General features: G+C 35.6%; 1 protein-coding gene and 1 long non-coding RNA gene across 5 annotated transcripts in view; both read right to left on the reverse strand.

Annotated features, from left to right (window-relative positions):
* ROBO1 (roundabout guidance receptor 1) overlaps positions 1-21,457 on the reverse strand; it is a 697,351-nt gene that overhangs the window by 192,389 nt on the left and 483,505 nt on the right. The window lies entirely within an intron of this gene.
* The window catches only part of LOC310892625, a 48,813-nt gene that overhangs the window by 25,042 nt on the left and 2,314 nt on the right, over positions 1-21,457 (reverse strand). The window contains exon 2 of the long non-coding RNA XR_014578259.1: positions 1-20,957. This exon is cut by the window's left edge and continues 25,042 nt beyond it. This is a non-coding gene — a long non-coding RNA (uncharacterized lncRNA). The remainder of the gene's footprint in view (positions 20,958-21,457) is intronic.

The raw sequence follows: 21,457 nt of genomic DNA on the forward strand, positions 1-21,457 counted from the left end.
CTATTATTAAAGCTCTTCCTCTGCATTGGCATCTGTTTTCCCTGGGGTAAGTGGAACTAGGGAGTTTGCCTGCCTAACCAAATCAGCTAAGTCTAGATATGACTCCTTTCAGTATATTAATTTTGCACATAACTACATTGTCTTCTACTATCACATTGTCTTCTACCATCATGCCTGCTGGTTATATATTAGTTTGTCATGATATTCTGTTCCAGTCTGTGCATAAAGGGGAATCTAAAAAGATATTAATTTACACCTACCTACATATTTCTAGTACATGGATTGCAGACAAATAGGCACCAAATATTACTGATCTCAGAGAACTGAAATTGTAGTCATGGAAACAGGATCCAAGCATCAATTTTAATTTTGAATTCAAAATGAATGATCATTAAAAGGAGGGTTAGTATTGACAAACTATTTGATACAGCTGTGTGTTCCTGCAAGTGCATCTAATCCCCCTATCATACAGGCCTAGACTGAATCGTAGATGAAAATGAAGCTGCAGGAGTATCTGTACCTACGGGCACTCTGCGGTGGGGGTGCTAGGATATCCTGAGTGCTGGATTAGTGACAAAGTCATAATTTAGTAAATAAAATAATATTCTTTGCTTCAGAGACATGAATGTACAGTTACCTGTGACATGTAACAAGAGTTTGCCAGCCAGCTTAAAATAAACAAGAACATTTTATTTCATGCAAATACGTAAAAACACTGAGGGGTTAAAGAATAAACTTGCTCACCTTTTGCTCATGAATAGTCAACCTTTTCACTTTCTTGAAGCGTATGTAAATTATAGTGGTGTGCGGGACATGGGACAGTTCCGATTTCCGATTTTTTTTTTTTTTTCTCCCAGAAAGAAAGCTACAACCTTGTTCAGAATGCTAACTGTGGCTTTTGTCTTCTCTCAAAACCCAATCACATTCTTTCTTTGAAAACGTAAAAGTTGAATTTTGCTTGAAAGGATATTTTGCAACATTCTGGATTCCCTGTAAATTTTATTCACATTTTAATGGAAGCACTTTTCATTGCTACACATGGAACGTTAGACTAAAATTATAAAAGATAATAAGCTTTCAGACTGCAATGATATGCATAATGCTATACATCCACACCCCCTCAATACTAATACTGTAACCTACTTTGCAGAAATAAACAGCTGGTACTCACTGTATAAAACCATTGGGGGGTGTGGCAGGAAGAAGGGGGGGGATGACCATAATTCATTCACATTGACTCCATTAACTGCTTTTTGCTTTTTACAAACAATTTCAGACAAACCAAATAAAGACAAACCAAAGAAAAGAAGCCATCTGTACAAGTAAATGGTCAGTCAGCACATTTAACGTACATAAGCTGTATCACTGAACAATGTAAACATTAGCTCCCTGAGCTGACATTCTGGGAAAAAAAAATAAATTATCTGCATCTTTCATGGGTGTGACATTAAAGCTGCTGTGAAGTGATATACCTTGCTGTAGAGAAGAGGGCAAACATACTTGATCCATGAAGAAGAAAATGGAGGAAAACAGTCTCAGTGGTCATTTTGGTCTCTGACAAAATGAGCAAGATTAACAACAAAGAAGCTTAAAACATGGAAAATGAAACAATCATGGTCTTGTCCATCATACTTTTTTTTTTTGGTCAGTATGGATGCAAGTGAACAGCCTAGTAAGAAAGAAGCAAAATACAGGGGATAATACAAGAAAGATATCTGTTGTGATACATGCACATTTACCATCTGCCTCCTAAACAAAATCATTGTTTAGTTCTAAGAAATATTTTTTGGCATATGCACGTTTTCTCAACTTCTTAATTATGGACAATTTGCTTTCTCCTCCTACCTACATGATTAAGCTGGCTGATTTATTTAAAATGAGCCTTTTGGCCTTTTGAATATAAAAAACCCATTAAACTGTATGACTCAGGCATGTACCATAATTTTTCCAGCAACAAAACAAAAGGTCAAAGGCTGAGCTTAGAATTGACAGGCTAGCTGTGCTGTAAATCAATACTAGCCTTTGTTGACCACAGTGATCACTTTATAGATAAAGGTCAAATCATTTAGAAGGTTCAAAGAATAGTAATGAAACCTTGTGCTTAAATTCCTCTCTTTTCCTACAACCCCCTATAACCCAACATTATTTCTCTTGTGTTAGTTCTTTACTGAATAGAAACATGAAATGATAAACTATAAATCATTCAATTACTAATCATAAATGGGAGTGACAAATCATCATCCATACACTCTAAAAGTTCCCCTGACACCAGAAATTAAGAGGGTGATGCCTTTCCCTGCTGGCCTAAGAGAGTGGTTACTGGTGCTGTGCTAGTGCTAAAATATCACTTAATTTGGAATTCACCATGAGACTACTAATTGGGTCAATAGCCAGAAAGGGAAAGTAGACAATGACAGTCTGTCACTCAAACATGCTTTCGCTATCTGCTTAGAAGAATTGTATGCATCTGAAAAGAGCTGTTAGCAATGGGATGCAGCTGCAATTACCCAAGGAGAAGCAAGGACTAGAACAATACTGACTGGATCTGTCTGTATACAAGATGGTAGGTTCCTCACCCTGCAAACCCACCTGAACCTCTCTGATGTTTCCTATAGCACTGCCTCACTGTTCATCCCATCAGAAAGCAGCACTCTGACCCAGGTCAAACAAGAGAAAATTCAGAGAAAGGCTAGAAGACAGAATTTATACCAAAAATAGAAGGGTCTTGATGATCCAGAGTAGCTCTGACTATCCTTTGAGAGTCAGAAGCATGTTCATTGTCCACAATGAAAGGAGAGAGCTAATTCATGCAAATCTGCTTTTGGAACAGACGCATCTCATCTTGAGATAAGTTGCCGCAAACTAATAATTAGATGAAATTAAACCATGAAACATTTAATTACACAACTTTCAGAGTCATCACTTGTTCTGTCCATGCAAATTCTGTAACCAGGGCTGCTCCCAGCATTTACTTTGTGAATGCATTCGGAAAGGCAGCACCTTGTCTGATCATTTCTATTGACCCATTAAGGTTCTACGGGTTTCCACAATTTTCTGCTCCTGACTTTGCATTCTGATTTGCCTTCAGCTTCTTGCCTATTGATGGATCCCTATTAGCAAGACTGTAAGCCACTTTGTCACTGCTCTGCAGGAGAGCAAGAGGCTTTTTCCCCTATTTCGGCACCGTGGTGATCACAGTCCAAGGATTCTGAAGAAAAGACAAACATTTTTCTTGTGGTTTTGATGAAAGTCAGCAGCAGGAATTTGCCCCTTACTGGAAAGTCCTGGACTATTTTTATTTTATGCTTCCCTGGAGTCAGTCAAGAAATCTTAAAAAGTATGAGGTTCTCTCTGAGGTAAGAAACATCAAGAAATGACTAACTGATCTAAGTGCATGGTTTTACCTCATTCTCAAAATTTCTCCTCTCACTGCTCTGCTATTGTTCAGGGCCTTTCTGCCCACCGTGTCAATATAACTCATAAGCAATTTGTAGCTTTCATGAATTTTATCTCCTTTTTATAACAAAGTTGCATCTGAAGTAGAATTTGGTGTGCAGCTTGATTCAAAGGTCCTACTTTTATAAGCAACTACCAAAAAGATTCAAACAAGCTTCTTAAACTCAGTCTTTCAATGTGCTACGTGGCCTGCTGAAATCACTGTATTTTCCCCCTTGTTTACAAAACAGCAATGAAATTCTTAACCTGGCTATAGGATGGCCTGCCAGCTCACATCAGACATCATGCATAGATCACCTTAAAATGGAAACATTAATTTAAAATGGACAGGATTTAAAAAAAAAAAAAAAAGTGCAAAAAAAACCTATCTTCCTGTGGTTTTCCAAAAGCATTCCAAAGAGGTTACTTGCATTGCTTTGAAATTGGTTTGAGTTATGGGAAGGCCATAGCCCGAGACCGGCAGCTGAGACAGCAACGGAGATGAAAGTTTTTTTAGCTTCCAGATTCGAGGGGAAAACAGCTGCTCCAGCTGGTCCTCTCAGATCTCAACACTTACTACAGTGATCGAGAAAGCGATAATGTTTTATGTCTCAGTTTGAAGAATGCATTAATAAAAAAGTCCTTAAATAAAACAAACGAAAAAATCAAAACAATGAATCAAACACTAGACTTTTAGCTCTGGAAACTGAAGTGGGTTGATTTTAGCGAAACTGGGTTCTGTTCCATCCTGAACTAGTATCTCTGCCTGAAACTGCCATTGGTGTGAGTCAGTACTTTGGTTTTAAACAACAGGCATTTGGTTACGTTAACCCCACCAATATTTAGATTATGTTTTTAATTAATGTAAGTAGCATATATATGAAATAGAGAAGGTTTTTGTAGGACACTAGAAAAGAAACATAACACCATTAAATACAGACAATGGCAGATATAATGGACAAGTGTTATTTGAAACATATTTTCTAAGAAAATATTGCAATAATAACCAAAGTGGAAAGGTCTGCAGATCTTTAAGATCAACAGCTCAACGGTTACTGAGCCCTCAGCTCCCAAATGACCGTGTGATACTGCACATGCCCCTCCAGGAACTTCACAAGAAAGTTACTGGGGGTGGAGAAATGGGAGGACCACAAAAATAAATTTTGGAAAAAATAAGCACTTTATCCCATAGGTACAATTATAATGTCATTGCTAACTTCAGAACTTACCTACAAACAAGTACTGGTTTTAGAACAAAATGGTAGCATAGTTACAGTTGTTAAACTATTCAAGTGTGCTTAAAATAATACGAATTTCAAGTTGGTTAACCGAAGTTATCAGATGCTGGAACAGAACATAACTTTGTAAAGCGCAGGGGAAAGCACCAAACCAGAAACTCACACGAATTTCCAGGCTGAGTTCTCCAAATGTTTCCGTTCACAGCTGATAACAATGAGAGCCGCTGAACATAAAATAATACTGATGACACTAGTTCAAGGTGTCTAAATGTGATCGGAGCGCTTTTGGGAATTTCACTTCTGCAGTGTTGTGTTCTTGGTCAGCAACCAAGAGTTTGTCAAGAAACACCTTCAAAACACACCAATGACTTCTTCAAAAAGCACCTGCAGTCACTGGTATGTTGAACTGTGATGTAGATAATTTTGTGATAATAATGTATTTCAAATATGCCTTTTTATTTTTAATACGAAAAAAAGTCTTCTTTTAAAGGAGATTGGCAATTGTTTTGGCAGTGGAAACTTCTGTAAGAAAATGAAAGAAGTATTTAACCAAAATCATAGAAAAACTTTAGGACTGAAACTCAACAGCTGCACTTGAAAGATGATATAATGATATTGCATCAGATCGGTTCAGTAGCACAAAACACAGCATGAGGGTTAACAAGCTGTTTGAAAACTATTTTTTCCTTCTTTAGTCATCTAAAATACAGCATATAAAGTTGATGAGCTTCATCAGCCACAGAACTAACAAAATATTCCTGTATCTTAAAGTACCCCTAATTAGTCCTTTAACAAAAAAACCAACTCATCGCTGGCTATGGTAAAAGGTATCCTTCAAGTCTTCTTCCTCTTTTTTCCTAATAGTGAAAAATTTGATACAAGCAGTTATTTGTTTTCAGAACAATCGTGGTTCTATTAAGTTAGCTAAACCCCACGGGCAGCTCTAAGTCAATATGAACAAAAACCTGCAAGTCAGAATGCATGAAAACACGCATTTAGATAGTCACAGATGCAACATTATTTACTGATAATTTGTTTTTAAAAATAAATAAGATCAGTCTTGTTTAATGTCACAGGACAGATAGTAGAGTTTTAAAAAAAAAATTTGTGGTTCATTATAATTAAAACAGCAAACAAATGAAAAATCCCTCTCCACAGTAAACCTCATATAAGAACCACCAAGCAACAGATACGGCATAAAAACTACAGTTATACCACAAAACTTTGAATGCTTAATTATGTACCATACGTGAGTCTTACAGTATGTTTTGATCGACCATCCTTAAGAATTGTCATCTGAAATGAACCTGCTAAAATTTTCTCCCCATGAAGCAGACCTTAAAATATTACAACAAAATTACCTTTTTTTTTATTCACTGTTACTAACTTATGTACATTTTTCTTTTTTTTTTTTTTTAAATAGTGGAATCTTCGCATTTACAAAAGGATTTTGTACATGTTTTCTTGCAGCTGCTTGAGAAATGAACTTCACAGAGAAGTCAGTGGTATATAATTATTCTATACTTTCAAATGGCAGGTGCAAATGTTTGAAGCTTTTGTTTCCGCAGTGTGGGAAGTGATTCATTTTTATGTTGCTGTTTTTAATTAGTCTATATTTGGAGAATGGATTTGAGGCAGAGTTCTCAGAGCTTTCAGACACATGTTCCGATTCTAGGTTTAAAGAGGTAGTCAGGAAAAACAGCACAAGCTTCCGGAGAAATGCAGACATAAGAGGTAAAGATTAATTTGTTTAAGATAGGATTCTGGACCTAGTTAAGTCAACAATTGGCAATCATCGGCCCAGAATTTCTTTCTAGCCACTGAAAGTATGTTTCTTTCTAAGCTAGCTACTGGCCCCCACGTTTTGGACTCTCTCACTTAATACTTCAGAAGCTCCCTGTACCAAAACAAGCAGCCCCACTGGTACTTCAGTGAAAAAGACATACCAGTAAATCTCCGCAGAAGTGGATTCATCACACCCAGCAGCCTGTGAAGTAGCAGCACCGTTTATTTTAGTTATAAATTGCAAGCGGCACAACTACCTAACCTACCGAGGGATCACAAAGCATTAGCCAACACCAGATGGCTAAAACACTGTAAAAGCCAGTGTCCCAGGAGCCAGAGCACATCAGGTCCTACAGCCATGGAGAATAGACTTGAAGAAGCCTGGGCAGCGGCAGGGAGAAAGCTGGGGCAGTCAAGGGAAGCTGGCTTTGAAATGGGGCATGTTGCCCCCCTTGGTTAGACTAGACCTCAGGAAAACATGGCAAAAGACTCTCTCACAAAGCGCAAAATAACCTGGCAGAAGATTCTCAAAGTGCAAAATAATCGCAGAGCAGGTCACACAGACACTCTTTAGTCTTCTTGCTGAAGACTGGTATTTTACTCTAGTTTTGTACTTATCTAAAACCCAAACTTTCAGCAGTTGCCACATCTGGATCTCCCCACTCACGTTGCTGGGCAAGCAGGCATCCCAGTCCATGTCACTATTATGGACGGAAATTTAAAAAGAACGATCACTTTTCAATCTTGTATATTCTGTTGTACATCCAGACACAGCCACAAATTTTGGATGAGAAATCAATATCAAAACCAAGTCTGTTAACTCAGAGGGCTAGAATACTTAAATATGTCATGATCTCAGTAATTCCTGTGAACATTTGGTGTTAACACGCTGCGCTTTCAATGAAAGGGTTGAAAAGCATGTTTCACAAAATTACCACTGAGATCATCCCACTTTACCAGAAATAACTGTTACTTGGGTTACATGTTGCTCCTGCAAGCCAAGAGTAGCATCAGGCAATTGCATTTGGCTGCTGAACATTGCATGCAATGTTTTCATTTAGGAATGCTTTAAGACAATGACATTGCCTCCTCCTTCAGAACTGACTTTTGGGACACATCCAGCAGATGACTGCTACAACTCTAGAAAGAATACTTAGTGTTGAAAAACAAAACAAAATCTCCATGACCTCAATGGAAGCAACATACAATAGTAAGCAATTATCTTCTACTTTCTTAGTCTTTTCTTAGATCAGGTCCACTACCATCTAACTACAACAACTTAGATAATTTATTTTCAACTCAAGAATAAGTTTCCAAAATAAAGCACCTGATCTTCCTAAGTTTAAAACAAGTGAAAACAATGAGGTTAGATTGTATGACAGTGAAATTCACATTTTTGAGTGTCAAATGTGCTAGAAAAATTACAACTTCAGAGACGTTGGTAAAACCATCTGTGAAACTTTAGATGAAAAAATTGAAAGATTAGTCTAAAACGAAGCTATCTAATTTATTAAATTATTAGTTGGAACCCAGAAATTATATCAGCCAATTTTAAGAAAACTATTCTATTAGTTACACATTCCTTGACATTTTAGATCAGAATTACACATCCATAAGGTGCAATCAGCAAAACGGCAGACAAGAGCTCATAAGGTTTACTTCAAGAACAAAAGCCCAGCTCTGTTTAAGAGTTTGTAAGGGGAAACACTGAGTGCATTTTTGGAATGACTTTATAGTTTGACAGTAAAAAATAAAAATAAAAAAAATCATCTACTTCTCATTTTACTAGATAAGTCCTTTGTGATTTGACTACTTCTTCATGAAGTGCTAGACTATCTGCAGAATATAAGTCACTATTTTAAAATACATATATTTCTTTCCTTTTGGTAAAAATAAACAGGATATTAATCAAAACTGCAAGACCATCATCAGCTACAACACATAATTTGTAAGCAGTATTGCTCTGAAGTTAAGAAAATCTTCAAGCTCCACTGTTGCTTTTACAGATTCTTGTGGGCAGCAGTAAAACTCTAAATAGTTACGCCAACACCACACTACTGCTGAGTCAAATGCCTGAAAATAAATCCAAGCATTAAGAAAGTCAGGAAATACTATTATTTGTGGGGAAATATGAACTAAGTTCTAGTGTTATTGTGGGCAACTATAACCAAGAACGTGAAACTGGGGGGAAAAAAAGTCACGGACTGGGAGATGGTGGTGAACAGCAGCAAGAAAACTTCATCTTCCTTCTCTCTTTCTCAAGAGGCTTTGCCATGGGAAAGCAGTTGAAAGCCCCTTCTCATCTCACTTTCAAGTGTCAAAAGAGAAATACTGGCTAAAACCAAGTCTATGAACTACTGAAAAAGGATCTGATCAACACTAGATGCCAAACCTAACAATTGGTACCACAACCTCTGCATGAGCTAGCAGCCTCCAAACTTTTGTCTACCTATTTTATTCAGACAAAGCAGGCTGTTTTCCACGTGGGTGATCTCAATGTTTCTTTTCTAAGGGCATTCATGAAAATAACCATCTTTGTAATAAACTGATGTAGACTAAAGTTTAATGAACTAATGGAGAAGTACTTGAATTAAATTCAATACCAAAGGTGTTGACTTTCTTGTATTTTTATGTTCATACAGAAACTATTAACAGATTACAAATGAGATCACATGAGATGTTAGGATAAAACTAGCATTGCAGTAATTATACATCAAACAGACTTTTTGCTTAAGTACCCCTTAACTTTTTTCTTTTCTTTTATTCATTTATTTATTATTAAAAAGAAATCCCATCATGCTCACCACCACCAGAAAAACGTCAAAAGTTATGAAAGCTGAGATGTGTTAACTATGTGGAGTCCCAACTCAATTTCTAGGCCCTGATTCCTGAAAATAACACTACAAACTTCTGGACATGACATATAGAGTAACTTCTTAACTACAAAGTTTGTGAGCCACACAGAATCTAACCGAAATTTCAGACATTTAAAAGTTCTAAAAGAAAAGTACATAAAGAACTAAGATAACCTTACTGGATAAGATCTGGTATCTGTAACTACCTTTTTCAAGTTCTATACTAAAAATTAAAACCATTAACAAGCATATATATTTCATAGCTAACCATTTCTTATAAATACTGCGAATAACTCACAAATGTTATGCATTAAACATAACATGAGTCTAAAGCCTGTTCCTATGGTTCCAAAGGCCTTACTGCAAATCCACAAAGTATTTTAACTCCGTGCAAGAAGCTGGCAAATGAAAAACCACTTCTGGTACAAAGTCAAACTTCTTAATGCTTTACCAACCTAGAGCCAGCCCTGAAGCCATTTAAGGATCTTGTATAGGTCTACATCACACTTACATTTAAGATGAGCGTTTTAGTACATTTTAGGTAAAGTCAAAAAGATCATTTATGAAAACACTTTCCTCTCAGAATTTATTTGGATGACTCAATAATTTCAATTAAATCACATTCACTAGCATTCTGAATGTTCCCATTTTTAAAAATTGTTATTTTTTGTTTTACAAAGAATACATTAATTTATCATTGAGGCTGTAAACAATACCATGAATATTTTTCAGTACATTAACAGAAAAAAATCTTTAAATTAATAAACCTCTTACATTTTTAAAGGAAATGAGTTCTAGAGAAAAATAGATCTAAGTGATCAAAAAGTCACCAGAATGAGTGGTAATGATAAGGGTCAGGTCCCTGATTTTACTTCAACCCTGAAAAATGTTAATATTCTAAGTCTTATATTTCATTTTATTTGTCTTCCTTTCAGCAATCCTCTGACAGTGATTGCAGCTATTAAACAAAAGACTAACAAATGAGCATTTTCTGTTCACTCATTCACAACCAAAAGTTTATCATCTAAATAAAATAAAACACATGCTTTCAGTAGAGATAATAAAACTATCATTAATTTCAATCAACAATGATTTTTACCATGTAGACCTCCATTTCACAGCTTGCCTACACTTCAAAAGCACTTATCACTGTCATAATTTGTATACATTTTTAGACCCCAGTCTTGTAAAGCTTTATGCACTAAAAACATTTTCCAGTGTTGCTTTCTAGTTCCCTCGGAAAGAAGCCGCAATTTTATTTTAAGGTTGGAAAACGTACTTAAAATTCTGAAATAGAAACAGATAATAATGGAATGTATCGCCCCTTTTTTTTCCTTTTTTTTTTTTTTAGTAAGTTAAAGTTTGTCAACTATGTTTTTGGATTTTGTTTTTTAGTTTAAAATATTTAGTAGCTTTATCACACAGATAGTAAGAAGACCATGGAGACCACAGGCGCTTAAGTCTACGTGTAGAAATGATGATCTAGATATGGATAGGATTGTCACACATCTTGTAGGTTCAAACAAGAAAAACAGTTAAGAAAATCAGATATGCACTGCCATTTCTCAACCTGAAAAAAACAGGCACTGATAGGATGATATATCACAACAATGTTAGCAGCTAGCCCACAAAACTACAGAAGCTAACTATTCCCACCTTTGGAGGAAATCAACTCACAGCCAGATCTTGAAAACCAAAGATTACCCCTTGATTATTTGAAGGCAGTCTCTTCTTCCTATATACGGCTTTTTCATCTAGACATTGTCTAGTGATAGCCAAGGATTCCAGATCTCATGGAGCCAAAAGTGAAGTGACTACACTGCCTTTAAAAAGGCAAACACAGTAATTTATTATGCACAGCATACATTGCATATAAGCCTCAATGGTTTATCTAATCACTCCTAAAACAACAGTGACTTTGTGTTATAAACATACACATTCCTTTTAAACTAACACACATTTTATTATTCAGATAGAACTATATACATATTTGACAAGATGACAGCTCAAGTCTGAACATGCTCCTCCCAAGCACAGAATTACTGTTTTCCTATTTTTACCCTACCTAGTAGGGTAAAAAGAAAGAAGAAAAAAAAAAGAAAAAAGGTAACATTAGTTTTGTTTCTGCTCTTGACTTCCTGACTCGCTAATTTGGACATGATGTTTCTTCTAACTATTCTATACCCCTGTTAACCTGTTCAAATTCAGCCCTGTGAAACACTATGGTGCAGACAAGTGAATTGCACCGTACTGGAATAACCACTTAAAGCGTACACACAAAGGCAAAAGAAAAATTACCTGAATATTTCAGTAAAACAAGTCTGACCATCTCTCTTACTAATCCTTACAACTCAATCAGATAAAAAGATAAAACCTGCATTGTTTAGCAGAGGTTATTATATTCCTTGCTTTAGACTTGTAAAATAACCCAGCCATATGCTTTAATTTCACAGAAGTGTACATAGCATTAGCCTAAGGTATTGAAGGGATTTTTATATCTTAAAGATTATGCTTATGTAACATGCAGATGCAAAAACTATGTAATTTACAATTATAGACCATTCATAAATAATCCTATAGCAGAAATCACATTCAGGAGACCACCAACATCCTTATGATACTGTGAACACTTCAGTGGAAAGAGAAGGCAACACAGAATATATATCAGAGTAATAACATTTATTTTTTCAACAATTTGCTCCATGGAGTAATAGCTATCAAGCTATATGGCATGCATTTATTGCATGTAGGAGAGTGTGCTTGTACTGATCTGATAAGAGTGCTAAGTGGAAGGTACATGACTTTCATTAGAGTGTCATGGCTACTGTCCAGAAGGACTTAAGCATTGCGCTTATATCTAATTAAAATGTAACATTTGATTCTTTCTATCTAGAAAGGACATGACTTCTGAAGCATCAAAGGATACTGCAAGTAGAAAATATATTATCCTTCAGAACAGTAACTGCCAAGAACTGGCCTGCATTTCATCCTCTTATAGTTAATGAGCATAAAGCAGCACAAAGCAAGCATACTTGAAAAAAATAAACTGGGCAAGTAATACTTCAGCAAACAAATGAAAGCAAAAAAAAACATTAATAAAACTAGACAAATGGTTTGTTTTTAAAAACGCAATATCTCTAGAAGGTAATTTACAGCCACTAATGTCTTAGTTGACCTACTACATACAAAAAAAGAATAAAAGTGCTTTTTTTTTTTCTTATGCATTAGATGAAATAAAGCAACTGTAACAATTATGCCGAATACAACCCAAAGAAACGAAATGATGAAGAAAGCAGGAAATTGTTGAATAAGCTGGTATTCTGACATTATTACTCTCTTGGACTAATATCATTGTTTTATTCAAAAAGCTTGCTGACTTTAAATATTTTTGTTCTTATTTTAATGTACGCTGTTGATGATGCAACAGCTATAAAAAGTGCTCCCCTGGCTAGGACCGCGACATGTTATCTCTGCCTGAGAGAGAAGTCAACAGTCACAAAAAAAAGAGTTTAGTTTTCTAAAAATGTTTAATTAATTGAAAAGAGACAGAAGACAGGAAACATAGAGGATCTTGAATAACTAAGTCATTTATGGAATACTGATTTGCAGTGGTCGGTGTTTGGGTAATACAGAGATCATCAAAACTAGTCTCCCAAGACCACCTTTAGAGGCTTGAATCTTCTAAAACCATGAATGATACATTTTTTCATGTGCGTTCACTGGGACCTGAGAGAACAAGCAAAACATTTTGGGTCACTTGCTATCATCTCTTAATTATGTATTTTAATATCTGCTTTATAACATCATATGCTATGAAGTTTTGATTGACTTGTAAACTAGCCGTGCCTGGTGCTCTAGCAAGATAGATAGATCTCTTCACCTTTCCACATCGTATATTTCTTTTATGTGCATATGTGAGAGAGAGCAGGAGAACGAAGGGGAGTGCATATATTTTGCTTAACATGATAGTTTCTCCTGTAAGGCAGTCTCAGTGAGACAACTACCTTGTGAAGCCAAGGACTTAACGAGGCAAAAGTTTCACCTTTTGAGATGCTATTCTTTTGGGGCTAATAAGAAGTAGCAACTGAAAAGTGGTCAAAAAACTGTTCCTTCAGGCAGTCTTCTGTGACATTCCACTGAAGGACACAGCATTGTGGACTTTGACACAATAGGTAGTTATTTTGCATGCAAAACACTCTGCGTCACTGCTAAGTATTAGACTGTACCATGGAATTATTGGTGATGATTTTCTGTAAAAATATATATATATATAATTATATGGTTATTCAAGAATCTTTTATAATGATGTAAATATACAAACCTCGAGGCACCTTTACATTGCTTAAAAGTATAATTGGAACCGCTACAAAAGCAAAGTGGCCTACCAGCATAAACGGGGCCTGCATCTCCATGCAAGGCAGGGCCTAAAGTCTCCTGAGGTTAAGAGGGGAGTAGCCCATTTATCCCTCTCCTAAAAGGTTCAACTCTTTTACAGACCAGTGATTTTACAGAAAATATCCTCGAAGGTCAATTCATGTGTCATCACTGATGTGCACAGAAACCTGAAGCCTAACACCATCACTACCTGAAAGGCTCCTCCTACATTCAGGAAGTGGCTAGAAGGACTGCTACAATATTTGTATTTTGGAGATGATGAAAGAGCAGTGAGGGATGATGGAGTGTACGACTTTGGTATTTAGACTGTGATTTAGTGGATTTTGCATGAACAAAGCATTCTGAAATCAGCGACTGCCACATGGATCACTGGTGACTCAGAAAATATTTCAGTGGAAAAAATACACATAGGCCCTTGTTAGCATTTTGGCAACACATCACGCTGTTTTTCTGCCAGATGTGCAGAAGCTGAACTGGCATAACATCATGCTACACACTGTACATCCTGCACGTATCTTTCAGCTGTGATGGCTCATGTATAACAAATGGCATCCGAGAACCCATAAATATCAGTAAACAGTTCCAGCCTCCTAATAGCTTCTCTCTCTCTCTTTTTTTTTTTTTTTTTCTTAAGTTGGCATTTCACACGAATAGCAAAAGGGCCATTTCTACTGTTTTGAACATAGAGCATTAGCTTTAGGAAAGGACAGACAAAGAAACACACACAAAAAAGATGCAATACAAAAACAGGAAAAAAAAAAACGAAAAAAAAACCACCCAAATTGCTTTAATATGCAAGCAAACAAACAAATAACAAAATCCTCACACAACCTAAACTGAATACATGCAGAATTCAGCTACTGCAGAGTAACTTCACGTAGGTAACTGAGTAATCAAGTGCAACTAGGATAAAACTGATGTTTGACTTTCTGCCACTACTTCCAGGCAGGAAGCATTACCACTTACACAGTCCATAGGCTGTTAGGAAAGTCCAGGCTGAGACCTGTGGCAGACATTCCACTTCTTTAAGCCACACTTTCATTTTTTATCTGTGTTACAGCTGCAAACCCAGCAGTATGCATACAAGAAGTCTAAATCTTCTTCCATCCAGTGCTCAAGCTCATTAAAAGTCACAAAATGTTTCCAGATAGAGAAAATAAAAAGGGCAAGGTTCATAATAGGATTTACAGAACAAAACATCCCTTTCACTCACTGTAACTCAGAGAACATTTATATTAAAGGGGAAAAAAAAAAAAAAAAAACTAAATAAACGGTGGAAGAAGTTCCAAGTTCAGTCATCTGACTGTCCTAAAAGCTGTTAAACAAAAACTGTAAAGCTAGCCTATTAATCCTCTGGAAGGACTACAGTAGAAATAATAATCTATACAACCCCCATGGTTACTCTGATGTCTTTATCTGTGGAAGTGCAGTGACCCCTAAGCATCTTTGACCTATGAAGTGCTAACAGATCAAACACTCAACAGCTTTTAATATATTTTCCACATTTAAGAGTTCTTCTAATCAAATGCTAACTCTTAAGTTATTCAGCAATGAATACTCCACAAAATTCAGCCAAATACTCAGAGAGTCAGAAAGTATCAATTCCTATGGATTACATACAATATATTCTCTGCACACAATTATTATAATTTTGTTTCCTAAATTCTTAGCATTGGGAAGCATCAAATGATTGGAGAAAATAATACCAGACATGGTAATAATACATGAGTATTAAATCTATAATCTATATGAATAATATATAGAAATATTTTATCTATAGCATTACATACACTTATTCCCTAAGCAATCTTCCTTTACTCCTGAAAGGTGCATTTGATGTATCACATTCAGAAGTTTACACCAACAGGAAATATGAAGTGAAAATGTTGAACTTACTTTCACTGCATCTCTGTTCATATTCTTATAACACTGGCAAGGAAATAACTATTCTTAACATAGCTCCAGATGTGGCACTATTTAACAAAAATGAACATGTTTAATTATAGATTGACCTACTCTACTGTATTAAAATGAAAATAAGATTTAATGGTGCAATCAAATGAAACCAGAGGGGAAATGAATGGTAAAGCTGATCCAATACAAAACAATAATTTATGTAAAAACAGATGATTTCCTTAGATGGCTGTCTTCAATTATCAAAGCAGAAGTAATAAGATCAGTGTAACCAAGGACAACAGCCATTTTAGATTTTGTAAAATACTTATTCAAATTCAGTTTTGTGGGTTTGCTTTATACGATGACTAAGGGTTTATAAGGGCTTTGTATAGATGAATAAGGAAAAGATGAAGATAGAGGTGCATTAGAAGCCACTAAAATCTGTTCCAAAGAGAAACTGCCATTCACTGGAGTAACCTGTTCTAATCATGCTTCCTTTGCTTCACTTTTACTGTCACAGGAAGTAAAATGTTATTTCAAGCTTGTCTCTACCTGGCAGAAAATAAATGTTAATAATGTTTAATGACTCGTTTTCCAGTTAATCTACTGCTTGAATGCAAAAATAGTATGCTAAGTAAAATCCTTCTAAACATGCATAGTTAATAAATCCACAGTATTCAAAATAGGGATTGAGTAGGCAAACATGATTTGCAACATGTGCCAATAAGTAGCTTACCTTCTCATGAACTCCAATTTGATGATTATTTCATCTGCTTTCAGGCCAAAAATTGTTTGCACTTTAGCAGTTTGCCAGTGGGAAAACAAACTCTAGTATCTTAAGAAGTGCACAACTGAAGAACAAGCAAGTACGTATTTGAACAAAATAGTTACACAGCATAACTATTCTGACTTAATGAAAAAAAAATCAATCCATTTAAAAAAAATGCTTTACTGCTCTCTCATTTTTACCACAGAAAACATATTTAATAAAACAGTGTTCAAAAGGAAATGAGTTCTTTGTCAAAGCAAATTTTATCACTATTACTTAAAACAGAAAAATAAGCTTGAACTTCAGGATTTGCTCCACTTTTGCCCATTGGAAGGACTGTGAAAACTTTACAACCTGCCTTATCCTTATTGTGTCATCTTGCTGAAATCAAACTAAACGCCCACAGTCACTCACAATAGTTGTCTAAAAGGAAAACTGTTAAAGAAGAAAGTCTTCAACACATGATTTGCCATTATATACCTCACATTGTGACTTGCTCTGAATATGCTTGCAGGCTTCACTGACCCTCCTTCATCCTCACTGCAGAAGTAGGGTCCCAGAAGAAAAGAAACAGATAGGTGTAGCCATACCCTCTCTTTCTAGCATACAGAATAAGCAGTACTTGGAAGTCAGAAGGGGCACTTGCGTTATGGTATTTTTTTCTCTGAAGAATCCTCTTTCTGAAACATGGACTCATAACTATTTTCAAGCCAATAACTTGTCCAAACTTATATTAGAGGATGTAGTGCTCTCTACTTTCTATGAAGGCAGTTTTCTTTATTTCTGGGCTATTTCACCCTCTACGGAAGGAAAAACAAAACAAATAAACAGGAAACACAAATAAGCAAGTCCTTCAAGAGCTACATCTGAACAACAGTTATATATAACTGTATAAGTGTGAATATATAATTCACTTACAGCAAGAAAACCAGCTACGTGAAAAGTAGCCCTTAAAGATGACAGTGATTTCCACAGCTATCTACCCAACACTTCACATTTTCTGTTCAAAATATAGACTTTGTTTTAACTAAACAGTAACAATTAAAAATAAGTTTATCCAACTAAGCATAGAAAATCTTCCCATGCATTTGGCTAAGTCCGAAGGGGAACTTTAATTGAAACCAGCAGGCAGGTAAGTGTGACCTCCACTTGTGCATTTAAAAATATTGCTCCAGTAAAGCCCCAACACAAATAAACATGGGAAATAATTCTGAACATAGTTGTTCACTGCTGTGAAGAAGGGAAGTTACATATTTCCTAATACTGCAAATGCAATGATCCTCATACTAACCAAAAGGAAAATTGCTGAAGTAGATTTGTCATACAAAAATTATAATGGGTACTAATTGCAGGCACCACTCATAAATTGTGTTCCCACAGGGGTGCACAGCCCACTTGGGGGACCTGGATGTGACCCCTCATTGGAAATCACTGTTTTATCAAGTGTTCTTAGCTATGCACAAAGGAAGAACAGTAAGATTTGAAACCACCAATTCATCACGTAGGGTATTATTTTAGTTATTACAGGTATTGAATCTGTTTAGAGATTTAGTGTTTGGGAGGCAGTAAAAAACTCCCTTTTATGGATTGCCTTCTCAGGAGGTGTAGTATGTCAAGAAATAAACGAGGAAAGAAAAGGCATATGAAGGGAGGAGAAACCAAGATAATTTCAGCAAACCAAGGACAAATGGAGGGGTGTCATGCAAGATAAAAACTAAAATACATTTTGTGTGAAAATTCTCTCTTGACATATCAAGCAGTGATTACACTTAGTAATGCTCACATGCAGACTGAAGCAAGACCGTTTACAACAGAAGAATGACATTGTCCAGTTAAAAAATGAGACAAACTTGTAATGTTATGATTAAAAGTTCTTTTTTTTTTTAATTTTGATTTTTATTTTGGCTTATTCAAGATGGGTAGCTGGCAGGAGAGAAAACTTATATACCTTCAAGTATTTCATTATAATTGTGGAAAAAAATTGTCTGGATTTGAAAAAATATACTTTTAAATCCTGCAAAAAATGGCTTTTCCTCTAGATGAAAGGGGTAAAGTTTAGAATAGGATTATAGAGAAACTGAAATACTTGGCTTTTCTGCCCAACAAGCAGATGTCTTCTAAAGTATTTCTAAGGTGTAAAAGACAGTCTGCTGAGTGTTAGCATCATAATCAAGTGGTTGAATCGGTGATCTTAAGTGCCTGATACCAAGCATCTTATAGCGAGTCCCAGAAAGTGGTACTACACAATTCCTGAGCACAATACAAAAACTTTCAGCTTTTTCTACATATTAAGTAGCCAGTATCCAAATTGCTTTTATATCCCATTTAAAAGCAGACAAAGCAAAGAATACATACTTTTTATACTGCCCCTACTTAAAGAATTTTGACTCGACTACCTTAACGTCCAGAATGATATTAAAGTAAGATGCAACACAAAAGGATTATTGATACTATGTGAAACAACACCTTTTGTACAAAAGTATAAAATATCTTCAGTGGTAATTGCATAGTAATCTTATTTTTTCCACTGTAATGTGGAAATAGCAGCATGCATGCTCATTGCTTATGCTATTAGTTTCTTCCAAGATAGTATTGATACAAATGTGTAACCTTTAGTTAACAAATTTAGATCTTTACCTGTAATATATGGTGTTAACTCACTGATAACCAACTATACATGAACTATGACTCTGAAATGAGTTAAGAAAGATAGAAGGCAAATATTACTTGCATTGGCGTTCAAATCAAAGCACTTTTGAAATAGGCTTTCAAAACAAATAGAGTAGAAAACAGAAAATAATAAGAAAACAATCTGCTATGTTTACTGAAGTTGAATATTGTTCAGTAATGGATTTTTTTTAAAGCTGTACTGAATGAAATTACAAATATCTAATTTAATATTTTAGAGAGATCTTTTACAAAAGGCCCATGTTACAGATATGGACAGCTTCATTATCCTCTTACTTATCCCAATTTTGCAACAAATGCAGTAGAATTATTCTCTATTATGCTAGACAAGAATAAAAACCACGTGTGCTTCAGGTTAATTAACTGATTCTGGAAAAGAGATTCAAACTATTAGATGTTCTATCTCCCACATCACTTTTATATTTAAAAAAATCATACCATAGTTTTCTCCCTCACTGTAAAACAAACATGAAATGCCTTCATCTGACATTCAGCATAAATGAAACCCTTCAGATATGAATCAGTGCTGTAGAGATTTTCCTCCTCATTTCAGTAGGTGAAGACAAGTCAGACAGAAAGCAATTGCAGTAAGTTGTACACATGCTGGAATTGCAACCAAGCTCAGTTTTATTGTACTTCAGGGCCTGCAGCGTTTACATCATACCATCAATTTTCTATTATTATAATACCATTATCAAAATTCAAAACACATCATTGAGGTTCTTCAGACATGAATGCTTCTCAACCTAAACAGTAATACTTTGTGGTAAACACTGTACTTTTATAACAACCCTAAGCATTAAAACCATAATAAAATCTTGAGGTAACTTATTCTTCAAAAGACAAAGCCTCATCCAAGAGAGAAACATCTAACAAATCCAGAACGAACAAGCTGAGCCAAATGGAAAACCGGCAAGGAAGCTTGAAACGCTTACATTTAGCAAAGATGAAGAATGCTTATTCTCCTTTTAAGAGTAGATGCACAGGTGCATGTGCACACGCACATGCAAAAAGATCTTTGCTTTTTTAAACTCATGTTTTACTTTCCAGCTTTAAACAGGGCACCTCGCTAAGAGTGGCAAGCCATCACATCAACATACAATGTCTCTAGCTGCCCAACCAAATACTGCACACACTCTGAATTGCCAAAAAAAAATTAGTTTCTGCAAGCTGAAAATATATCTGGAATTGCTAGTTGAAAATTCTATCTCATGCTCAGTAAGCAGACAAAATTACTGAACATGATGGAAAATGAGCACATTCAGCTGTATCTTCCCTGCATCATTTTACATAAATATTGGATCTGGGGTTTTGACGGTGCTTATTTATGTTTTTTGACAAAAATGGTCATTAAGTTAAGGGAAACATGGGAGACAGAGAGATGGACAAACACATACATTTGCTCTCATAAACTTTGCTCCATCATTTAAATACAAAGCATTAGCCAGGAAAAGGAGGCATCAAATTCTCCTGAGATTATTTCATACCACAGTGTCTTCCAAACTTTATCAAATATCTTGTTAGGCAAGTTTTTACAGCCGAATAATGAGAAACAGGCTATCTACTTGGTCCAAGATGAGTGTCAGTTAGTTACTCAGAGCCCTATGAGCAGAGCTACAAGCACTTAAATACTCGTATAGTCATGAGTGCGGGAAAGCTGATTAGTTGGCAACACACTTTCAAAAGTATGTTTGTCCAACTTAATTACCCACTCACTTAAATGCCTGCTAAGGTATTTCTGAAGTCACACAAGACATCCATCCATGTATAGCAGAAGACTCCTAAGTGTCATTAAATATCCCAACCTTGGACCTTACAGTTTACCTCTATTTGTAAAAGTGTTTGTGAGATTCCATTATTACTCTTCCGGAAAGGTAGTTAACAAAAACGCTCCATCTACGGGGGACAAGAACAAACAATATACCACTTACTACTTGAGCTATAAAATCAAACTGGACTCTAGGTTCTCCACCTTGCCTACACCAATGAAAGCTTTACAAATCATTTTTTCCCCTCAGTGTCAATTTTCCACAGAAGTTTGCCCTTGCGATGGTGGGAATAACAACTTCGGTATCAGCAGATTTAATTAACTAAAATTCATGTTAGCCTTGCTGGATCCAGAAAGGTTACAGAGTTAAAAGGCAATAAAAATGTTGGCAAGTATGAATCTGAGTAAACACACATACTTCAAATGGAATTTCTGTGCACCAGCTTTCAAAATGTGATTGCACTTTAAGAGACAACTCAATACCTACATGACAATACTTGAAGAAGTATTCATTCCTTAGTTCCAATTTAAATATGGGAACAATCTCAGAAAACGTCTGAGAGATGGAAGAAGCAATACAATAACAATAGTATCATTAACATGAAAAATTCCCAACACCTTAATTAAT

Source organism: Anser anser (genome assembly GCF_964211835.1).
Source record: "Anser anser genome assembly, chromosome: 1".
Taxonomy (NCBI): Eukaryota; Metazoa; Chordata; class Aves; order Anseriformes; family Anatidae; genus Anser; species Anser anser.